Source organism: Dreissena polymorpha, chromosome 7 (genome assembly GCF_020536995.1).
Source record: "Dreissena polymorpha isolate Duluth1 chromosome 7, UMN_Dpol_1.0, whole genome shotgun sequence".
Taxonomy (NCBI): domain Eukaryota; kingdom Metazoa; phylum Mollusca; class Bivalvia; order Myida; family Dreissenidae; genus Dreissena; species Dreissena polymorpha.
This window is the reverse complement of record NC_068361.1, coordinates 95,895,700-95,907,968: the sequence shown is the minus strand read 5'-3', so window position 1 is coordinate 95,907,968 and position 12,269 is coordinate 95,895,700. Positions and strand designations below refer to the sequence as shown.

The window sequence follows — 12,269 nt, the reverse complement described above, 5'->3', positions numbered from 1 at the left end:
TTATGGAGGTTATACAGATAATGCAGGCGCGTCCAGTTCGAGGCACTATAGTTGGTAATATGATTTGTGATGCTTCGTCTTTATTTAACAGTTAAATGTATATGCTACAGTAACATTTTGCACTATAAATATAATTTAAGGCAGGTAAAACATGATATGGGATTTATTGATAATCATTACACAAAAGTCTAGTTAATAACATGAGTTTAACAAGAATCATGTGTTATATCCCGAAAATATATTGTCTTGTGGCCAATGAAACGTTTTAATAGCATTCGCTTTTTTACAGATTTATAAAACAAGGTTATCATGACTAATTTTACAATTGCACTAGCATTAACAAAAAATACTTGGTTTTATAAATATACATACAGGAATCATGTTTTTTAACAAAATATATGTATCCATATTGTCATAGGAATTTATGAAATAAACAGGAATCATGAGATCCTCAGACAGAGTATTGTTATTACAGTGACAAACGTAACGGTGTAATTACACTAAAAAATACTTACACAACTGAGATACATGTCTCATATTAAGCGAATCATGGCTATAAACCATGAATAGCAAAGATCATGCGTCATTAAATAGTAATGAATAGGTTGCAATGTTAGCGTACAATATAAGATGCAATTTAAGATGCTATTAAGACTGTTTAACGAAAACAAATGTGTTTTGTTTATATAGCTCACAAACATTTAACCTTCCGGATTGGACAAGTAAGGTGCCTGTATTGAAAGCCACGTCTTAATTAACAAAACATCAAACTAATAGGACGGTTATTTTCAAGACGCTACCAAGCGTTATTCATTCAAACACAGTGAAAAGATGTCATGTTAATCACAAAAACGTTTAAATAAAATGAAATATTGACCAACATGAGCACGGTGATGATCTGACCAAATTCCATTTTTAACAAAACACATGAGAAATATTATCCTTAAAATATTTATTGTTAATTCGTCATTGGTACCTTCCAAGGAGTCAAATAAATGTTTTAGTTTTCGCTTTATGGTATGCTACGTTGTAACAAAAAATATCCAGTTACACTTACGGGGTGATGAAAAATACGTTTGTTAAAACAGCCCGGTTTCCTAGTTAATTGGCACAAATCAACATGTTATTGTGGCGTAGTTCTGAAACTGTTCACTCATACACTTATGAACTGGCAAATATAAAACTTTCGCGTAATCCACTTTGTCATATTAAAAGTTAAAACAAAATGTTTGTTTGCACTATTGTCAATTACCAAAGGCATAACAACAAATCTGCAGAACGAATCAGAAAGAGATTTGGGTGTCATGCGATGGTTGACCTTTAACCACCACAGACGCCAACAACATCCATTGATTATAACATTATAAAAGGGCAACACATTATTGGGATTACTCATTTATCGTTTTGACGGTTGCTGAAAATATTGACGTTTCATACTATTAATTAAGTTCCAACAATTAATGTCTTGTCTTAAAGCAATCCGTTATTCCATCATAAACAAAATTGATACATGTAAATGATAATACATTTAATATAAAGAAGTAAGTAAATAATGTAAGATTGTTTTTTTCAAACACAAATTATTAACATTTAAATTGATTAAAAAACGCACATTAAAACATGACTTTCACTCTTGACACTTTACAATCTATCGTTTCATTATGGTACAGAAACGTTATTCTGCGTTGATTTTGTTTTAACTGAACACCTTTACATTATTGTATGGGATTGCAACTCGCACTGGTGACACACATCAGCTTCTCCTAAATTATCACATCTTAGACTCTTGAGAAAACTAGAAAACCGTGTTCTTGACGAAGCTTGTAAACAAGATACGCTGCCATCCATTTTTGGGTAGAAACTAGTACAACACTCAATAGCCGACGGAAGTATAAACCCCATTTCATAGACATTTTATCCATTTTGCCGACGTCAACCGTTTTGATCGACTAGCAAAATAACGCTGGATTCTGATATTTGAAAACTTCCAACGTGCCTATAAAAAGGAATAAGATGCTCTTATTTCAATAAACGGGAATACTCCATGAACATTATCAAGAGAGGATTGTTTTTTTAAACGCGCACGTCGTTTTTCAAGGTGGGTGACCTTTTGTCCATACAATACAGGACAATATATACAACGCGACTTTAAACATAAACATGATTAAAGCCGGGATCATCGCCGTGGAAAAGCTTTCGAGGTCTGAACAAGTTGATTTCATTCTTGACCTCGTACTTAGCCCAACTAACTATGCCGAATAATTATAGGAATTCGGCTTGATTCATTTATAAATTTAGCGATTAAAAGCAAATCACAATGGTCGGAATCGAACCCCAAATGGCCTTAGGATCCACGTTAAAGAAATTGTTATTCAAATTTAGTTACACTCGTGAACATGTTCAGATAAGCCATAGATCTTTGAATATGTGCTTAACAACTTGTTTCTATAGTTATAGTATATGTAGTTAAATATACTTGTTTTTCAATTTGATGAACACTATCCACTTTGTGTAAACTATCACATCTTAATGCAATAGTTTGTATACTTTACAAAAAAAACACTGCCAAATGTAACCATATCACAACCATGACTAAGAGTTTAATTGAGTAATGTCCTTCATGAAGCCTTTTTCGAGAAAACTAACACACGCAACTTATCAGATGTATGTTAATAACAGAATTTTATGAACACATTATAAATATATGTAACATTAATTGTGTAACGAACGCGGTAACTGATTCCATGGAAATCGACGTAATATTCTGCATGTAAAAATTGAATGCCGTTATTTACGTATGTGTTCATGCCGTTAATATAAATAGCTGCAAATGAGTAAATAGTTGTTACCTACGACATGTGTGTGCATAAAAGGTTTTGAAAATAATTTGAGCTCGTGTTTTATAACTCGGATCTTTTTAAAAACGTTATTATTCATACTTTATGACTCAGCGCAGAGGTATCAAGTTGATTTATATGGGTAAAATGAGTTCTTGTTCATCTACACTTAACATAAGGCACCACTATCTGCATGAAGAACACACATTATACCACGAGAGCCTTGTGTAACACAACTTTCAGTATTGCATATTGGTCTAATAAATGTCCACAAGTCGTTTATGAAGAAACTCAAGATTATCGGTGTACATAAATGTCTCATTTTCTCGCATCAATGTTTTACGAAAACACAGTAAAAATAGTTTCTAGGCACGTACGCTTATAATTTTCAGTTTCGCATACGTATGGGTAAATACTTTGAGTAAATTACCTTGAATTCGTTAACGTTTCAACTTGATAATAAATTATAATGTTTCGATGAATAAAAAAAACTTAAAAAAGAACATACATAATTGTACATAATATAGAAAATTAACACTATTGACAAAACATGAACTCAAAATACGTAATCGTTAATGACTAATCACAGTTTGATAATGCTACAAATTATTCAACATTACAAACCCGAAACGATTGAATAATTTTGATTGGTTCTGTTGTTTTCTTGAAAATGTGTAACTACGTGTAGATTACTTACTACAGCCATAATTCGCATTGTGCAATATCTTTCAGGGCGGTTTTTGTGTATTATAAAAACGCATTCTACTTGTGTATAGTTCTTAAGTCTTTTGAAATTCCTATATAGAATATTTTTATTTTATATACACTTTTACTTTTGGTGGATGCATCCTTGGCCCTTTTCACTATTCGACATCGCCTTCCCAATTAACCGGCTGTCGCTCGTCGTCATTTATCGCGGGTCCAAAGATTGAACCATCGCAGCGTTTTCATTGCTTTCGTTTCGGCGTGATCTCGAATTCTGATCATCGTAATTGGTACTCGTTACCCACGTGTCCGGTTTACTTCTCTGCATTTCTCTGATTATACGCAAATTATACTTCGAAACCAATACTATTCGACTGAAACTTATTTTCGTGGATTTTTTGGTGCGTCCGCAACCATTCATCAAATGTTTAACGATCTTTAACTTGCACAGTCTTAAGGCCCGGTCGCACAACGATCATTTATGGCTTAATCACGGCCACAACTCGTCAGAAATCTATATCCCGCGTAGCAGACGATGTTGTCCGCGTTGATGTCGAGCTAAGGTCAATGTTAAGACGTGACAGGACGTGGGGAAAACTCGCAACGGCTTTGGACGCAGAAACAAGTTTTGAACTGCTCAACACTTTATATCGCGGTAACCACGGGTAATACACGTGGTAATGACGTGCAATACGCGTGAATCACACGTGTTCTGGCAGTGATTAAAACTTTGGAAGACGCAGTAAGACGCGAAAGTTTAGCGGGCTGTCACAAGCAGAGCACGGTCATCGGACGGGTGTTTCGGTATCAAGGGAAATGGCGTGTTTTTTGCGGCTTATCACTGACAAGAACTGACGCCTCTAGCCTTACACATGGCTGGAAGTGGTTAGACGTGCTTAAGCATTGTTTCAGATGTGGAACAGTCGCCGACGGCCAGACCAATTACAAAGCACAACCAAAGCACAACCAAGCCAAAATCGACCAGAAATTACCACTAACGACCACGTCCACCAGATTTTCAAAGCTTTTTGTACGTGATTAAGCAGTAATTGGCTGTGTGACCGGGCTTTTACATCAGATATTTATACAAATGGACGAATTTAAGATCTAACGAACATGTAACATTTTACGAATACACGAAATTTCATGTCAAGCAAATAAAATAAGTAGAGTGTCGGCGGATGCCCACGGTCTTTTGAGAGTGTAAATTCCGGAACCCATATCGAGGAATGTTATTTCTGTTTAGTGCGGTCAAACACAAAAAAGTGTACATATTTATGCTTGCAAAAGATTTATTGCCGCACCACAGAGCATTTATATAATAATGCTATATTAATAGACTGTGGAAGAAATAACATTCATATTTATGCATGGACGCGTTACTTAATATTGGTTACGTAAAATTGAAATGCGATATTCCAATTATGTTAGAAAGTGTTATGAAATGTTTGCACGATAAATTAGGTTATAAGAATATGGTATCGAGTTCGAGTTAACAATCGACCGCCATAAGATTTCGATATCTATCGAAACTTGAAGAGGTTTTTAATACAAATGCAAGTTATTTCTAAAGATTAAAGGACAATTTTGTACAATAATGGTTTGAGTTATATAGAACTTAATCCTAACTAAAAACAACCAGTGGTATGAACGTGAACTTTGAAACCAAACTATATCTCAACGTTTCAACTGTGTAAGTTTAGAGGCGCATATGTGTTTGAACGTTGACCCTTTCAGAAAGGTATTTGTGAATCTAAAGCGACAGATAAAAAAATAACAATAAGCGTTGGTGCATAGTGCATACGATATATATATATATACCTTAAGTTTAATGAAAGGTCGGGGAATGTGTTTAAATATAAACTGCATAGCCAAATGCCCATAGGTTCTCACCTGAGACCCAAATGAATTTAACGTTGACCGCGCACAGCGTAATGGATCCGCAATGTACGAGTTCATTCTGCTCATGAAGCTGCATTGTTTTCGCGGAGCCGGCATTAATAGAAATAATCCTACCAAATTATCTTTCTGAATTACAACTGCAATTGCTTAAACTATAAATCTTAACTTTAACGACATTATATCTTTGTTTTGACAAAAGCAATGATTGTTTATTCATTCAGTTTATTAAACTAAATGGTATTAAAAAAATCAACGATTCTGCGTTTAATTTATATGAAATAATTGTCCCTCACGTACAAACATCATTAGGCTAAAAAAGTTGACGATCTCTTTACGCTTGACATGTAGGTAAATATATCTAACTTGCTAGCTAGGAAAATTTGGTATTTGTAAAACAGTTAGAACAAACTGTGCTTACGTTTTTGACATAACTTTAATAACCTCAATATCCGAGAGTATTATACATAAAATGACTCAGGGTTCTCAGTTTTTAAAAGTTCACTAAAACTTGAATTTACCATTCAAATTAAAAGACGAAGACGAATCATAGATTGTGCACCAAATAATATGGTAGTTAAACTATGTTTAAATATGTGTGCAATTTTGTTCCTTCAGACAAGGCAGTGTATAACCATTGGAAGCCTGACGTCTCCTCTAACCCAGCGCAGAAACACAGGTTCTTTTTAAATAACATTTTGTTTCTGAAAACATTTACAGTTTTACAAACACACATGAAGATTCACGAATTTTAGCTCTAACAAATGTAACTGAACGAAATATGGTTTCAGAGGATTATGTTTTGGAGAGAAGAAAGAGAAGAAAGGCGGTCAAGGTTCAGTTGAGTCTACTGAGTCCCAGAACAGGTTGCCATACTGGAATTACTTGTATGTGTGGGCTTGCATGATGCGTAAACATGAGTTGGCGGAAATACTCTTGCGGAAAGTGGAGGTAAATAAGTTTACATTCCTGTTTCTAAACAATTGCTTCTAAACTGTGTTCATTATAAAGCACTTAGATACGGAATTATACACTAGTCAACTGTTCCCAGCGTGCGTTTAAATCAAGTGGTTTCCGTTATAACGTATAACAGAAGAGTGAGAAGCGAAATAGCGGAACCACTAGACTGATACACAGCGTAATATTAGTATTAATTACACTCGTTCGAATGCTTCAATATTCTTCAATTTCATTAACAGGTATTTTAATACATCACTTATTTTTAATAATAAGTCAGGTTAGTATGTATTGCTTGGCCAATCACCAGGAAACTTCAAGAGAACATTTGTTTAAGTGATAACTCGGCCGAGTTCAAAACTGGGTCGCGTTGGGTCAGAAACAATGTAAATTAGTCAAATTAAAAACAAAAACTAGTGAACACTCTAGAAGCCACAATAATCTTCCAGACTTCGTGAAACTTAAGGAAAACGTTTTCACAATTATATATTTGCCTAGTTTAAAACTGAGTCACGTGGGTTTCGAAAACTACGTAACCAGTCAAAATTAAAGGAAAACATTTTTAACACTCTAGAGCCCAAATGTCTAGCCCATTGTGTATGAAACTTGATCAGAGCAATGGTCCTATAGATATAATGGTTTAGTTCAAAACTTGGTCACTTGGGGTCAACGACTAGGTAGGTAGATGTAATTGAAGAAAAAGCATGTGACAATACAGTTACACACATTAAGGAATAGCAATAAAAAATAGAAAAAAAACAATGCAATAGACATATCTTTCGAAATTAATTCACGAGACAGTATCAATATACATAATTATATACTGTTCGACTAATAGATCAAAGCAAACAAATACATGTTCTGACTAAACATTTATGTTAAAAAACTGTTCCAAATTGTTGTTAAAGTTTATATTTGATCTTTATTGAAAGCAATTATCTCCTCAATTTTTAGCCTATTCTGAAGACACGTGTTAAACGGATAAATATTGGGAATGTCGTTCTGATACTTTTTTGATAACATATAAAATTTTGCCAACAATATGAAAAAGTTGACAATCTGTGATATTTTGGAATGACAAATTGAAACGTTACGAAAGCTTATATGTTCATAATCAAAATTTGAAATGCTCGGCAAATTCGATATACACTTTTAATTTGTTCAAAACCTGTTGAATTATAGGATATCCCTAAAACATATGCATATTTGAATCTACTGATGCTGGAAAAAACGCACAAATTGGAATGTGTTGAACCACACTGCAGTAAATAATTTTTGTTAGGAATAATTTGCAAAATATATTTATACTGAAAAATTCTTATTTTTGTGTCATGGGTCAGAATAAACGGGTGAGTAAAACAGTTTATTCGTTTCAAATTCGTTATCAAAACATAATTACCATTTTTGATTTGCCATGATTAGATTGATTTGCTTCGTCAGTACGACTGTTGGTATACTAATTTGCAGATTTTAGTTGACTCTGTATCCGATGAAAGTAAATTTGCAGGTGGTTGATAACTTATGTCTTCAGTTTTCAGCTTTTCTTTCCAATCTTGTGGCACACTTTTTATAAGACAATAGTATTTCAGAAAATAACTGTTATTTAACCCGTACACGTTTTGTAATTGATCATAACTATAAAATTGCCTCGTTCTTTTGTCATGTGTTTGTTCTTCATGATTTTTTTTATAAACGAGTTGTTCCAAATTATTTCTTTTCCGATAGCTTTGATGTAATTTTGTGCGTAGACCTTATTCAAGACCTTTAATATGTCTTTTAAGAACACTGATCGAATTTTAGTGTGTTTATATCGTCAGGTTTAATGTTATTTTGTTAAATAAAATAATTTCCATAGCTTTCCAGAAGAATACTGTATAATTTTGTTATTTTTTATTCATGTTGGTGTATAAATCGTTTAACCCAAGAAGCTTTGAAACCATCCATAGAGCTTTCTATATCAATCATTTTCAAACCGCCATTTTTATATTCTTGTATAATTTGATCACATTAAATCCTGTCGTTTCATACAAATGTGAACATAGTTGTGTTTAAAGTGTAAATTTAACTGTCATCTGGGCCTTCTAAAACTGTATATGGGTATATTCGTTTTGTCAATGCAAAACTTTTGATAACTGTGATTTTTCCTATAAGTGAAGGATTGCATTTTTTCCATTTATGTTAACAGTGTTCAAATTCCTGTTCCGCCGTTACATTTGTATTGTTGTATATTATTATCTCAAGTGTGGTCGCGCTTTTACAGTGTCAATGATTTTTTTAATGTGGTCATTTTTTTATTTTCTCCTTTATAAATGCACGTAGTTTCGTTACAGAGCATTTATTGTTATTCAATTTTAAACCTGATTTAGTTGTGAATTTGTTAAGGGTCATAATTAAATATTCAAATGACTTTTGACTGCCGTCAAGGAGAAAACAGGCATCATCAGAAATAATGTTTGTTTGAGTTCGATATTGTCTATGTAAATTCCTTTTTTTATCATGTCTTATACAATTCGCTAGTAATTCACTACATATAAAAAAACAGATAGGACGAAAAGTGGCAGGCGTGCCTCACACCCTTTTCGATGTCGAAGAAATGAGAGAAATACCCATTATTAATTACACAAGATTTTGCATTACTATAAAACAGTTTCACCCATTTTATTAGAGATTGACTGAAACCCATGCGATCTTAACATTTATATATACAACTATGGTCTAAACTTTCAAAGGCTTTTTGAAAATCAGAGACAAAGATCATTCCTGTTTCATCGGCATCGTTTATTTTATCAATGACTTTATTCATCAATATATCTCCCTTTTATGAATCCCGTTTGTTCGTAGTTATACGTTTTTTTATGAAATGGTTTATTTCTATTAGCTACAGATTTATTTGCTATTTCAAAGTCAACATTTAACAAAGAGATTGGTCGCCAATTATTAAAAATTAAATATCTTTAGTGAAATAAGACCTTGTGTTTGAAGTTCGGTTAAAATTTCTGTTTCAATTGAATTATTTATTGAACTGATTAAGTATTGTTTTATGTCGGTCCAAACAAGTTTATACAATTCTGTTGATAATCCATCTGAGCCTGGGTTTTTGTTATTTTGTTATGTCTTTCAATGCTTGAGAGCATTCATATTCGGACAAATGGTCGGGGTATTTGTCTCCATCATCGTTTGATACTTTTACAATATCTTGAAGAAATATGTAATGGTATTCTTGGTCCAAATTTGCATCAATAAATCAATCATTCAATATACTTATATGCTCAATAAAATGAATATTTGCTAGATATTTTCCAGTTTATTTAGCGTTATATAGAAATCAATCAATCTATGAAAATTAATAAAATCATAAAACTATTTCTATCACATCATACAACCTCCGTGCGCGAATGAGAAGATCGATAACGTGTCAGTGTGATTTAGCTACCCGTTGATTGCAGACGCTTTTGCTAGCTTTACAATTTTATTCTTAAAAACGGGGCTTGTATCATGGTTTTATTTTGGCCATATTTATTAATGATAATACATATATTATGGGTGATGAAGTAGAAATCCAGTCTATAAAAATTACAAATTGTCCACTTGAATACCAAGTTGAAATTATTTGCTCTGCGTGAAGTTCTCACCAGTCACCATATGTCAATCAAATTCCATTAGTCAAATATGGAGTTAATGTTATTTCTGCTTTTTATGTGTCTACCTGTTTTGCAGTTTTTTTGTCTGGGTTTGGATTGTAATGTATTAAAATCACCTCCCATTAAAAATAACACTCTAAACGTCACATTTATGTCAAATCTTCACGAACTTTGTCAGAATATTTGTTCATAAATATCTCAGTGGAGTTTGAACTGGTCCACGTGTTATCAAATACTAGGTGAGTTTTTGCCATAATGAAACTTGCTGATAATATTTGTTCTAATGATAATTGGTCGAGTTCAAAATACTTTGTGAAACATCGAGCGTGAGAGCTGATCAAAACAGTTAATTCTGGTCTCAGGTAAATGACCTTAAGCCTTTGTCCTTATTGGTAAGATGATATTTCATTTATAATTGTTTAAACAACAAACAGATTCTTTATATTTTTCATTACAAGAAACCATTTTTTTATTATAAGAGACGTTCAGCGCATTCTTAGATACATTTCGATTTAACATTCTTAAAGTAACATAATGGGACTTCTGTTTCAGTAGTGCGTTCTTTAAAATGTAACATTAAATTAAAGTATTTTTTTACAATTGCACAAGTGCAACCATCACCCATCAGTCTTGCTATGATCAAAGCTACATCTGGATTCACTTACAACTTTAGTTATAATTACAGCAAATGTTTTAAGGCACATGATCAATGGCTTGAAATCTTTTGAAATTCTTCTCAAATTTGAAACTTTCACAAATATCTGAAGTTCTGTGTCTGATTTAAGAAAAACACTTATTGCATGTGGGTGCGTGTGAGGGTCGGGAACGAACAGACTGCTTTGGTTTCACCCTGCAAAAAATGCCACGCATGCATTTTGCATGTTCCGAGATTTATCATTGTATGTAGTTACAAACTACGTAATGACGATCGATTTAAATTTAGGTTTATGTTTCATCTTTTGTGTCCATTTTTCGTTCATGTTTGCCTGTCTACGGTATACATAATGAATAATGATAATGTAGGCAATTGCATTGATTGCCATTAAGTTATAAACTCATAAGGTGTATATATCTGATAAGATTGCACTGTTGATTGAAAGTGTAACCGAAGGAGGATTATATCGTTGCGAGTCGTTTGAATTTGTTTTGGTTGCTCTAATAACGTTTTGTTTTACCGTATGCAAGGTGCAGGATCAACGTTTTTTTAGAGGTTTACACACGGGCTAGGCAGAATGTAAACACACCGTAAAGAACTTTATTTCTAAACAAGAGTTCGTAATAAAATACATAGATTAAGCTTTGCAAACATATAAACGATAGTTGGTGAGTACTGGCTTGACTTTGGATAGACTTTCAATACCCATTTTATGTTTGGTATTAGCTTACTTTTGTGATAAACTTAATTGTAAGAAAACAGGTCAATTTGTTTATTATATTATCAAGTTAAGTGGATTTAGGAAGTGTGCTTATATGCGAAAACATACCAATTGTTGATTTAGAACTATACATCAATTGCGATTAAAAGCATTTTTGTAGGTGTCTTCTTCAATATGATCGTCAATCCATCTGTGATTTCGACCTTTAATAAATCGTTATACACTGTGTAATAATTCAGTTCAATTAAATGCAACCACTATGGGACCTTAATTCCACTGAGATTTGACAAACATTTGTTTACTTTTCCGTGTGTCAAGTGTTATATCAGCAACTAAAAGCAACAAATATAAAAACTATCGTTTACATGTATACCACTCGGTATTTTTATCACGCTGTTATTCTTTTTGGACTTAACATACAATCATTTACTCAGCTGGACAAAAGTTGTGTTATTCACAAATATAAGTATGTCGTTTTTTTTCTGTGTGGTAAATTTAAATATATATATATTGTGTATATCTTTGCAAATTACACGAAATTCATATTACCAAGGGGTTGTTTGGTTAGCAATTTCTACAAGGGTAATTTTCGTTTCGTATTGGTATCGAAAACTGAATCAACTTGAAGTTAGCATGTCGATTAGATTAACTTCCCCCGCTATATTAACATTTTACATATTAAAGTAAATGGATATTAACTGCTTATGCATATTGTGTTGGAAGGATTTGACCTCACATTTCAGTTTTATTGTTTTCAGAATCCGATCGCCATGGCTCTGATAACATATAATTTGTTGAAGGCTGTGGAACGACAATCAGACGACAAAGTTCTAAAGACTGAAATTCAGAAATAC

At 33.0% G+C, this 12,269-nt stretch overlaps 1 protein-coding gene across 1 annotated transcript in view; it reads right to left on the bottom strand.

Moving 5' to 3' along the window:
- LOC127839937 (zinc phosphodiesterase ELAC protein 2 homolog) overlaps positions 1-12,269 on the bottom strand; it is a 424,675-nt gene that overhangs the window by 239,809 nt on the left and 172,597 nt on the right. The window lies entirely within an intron of this gene.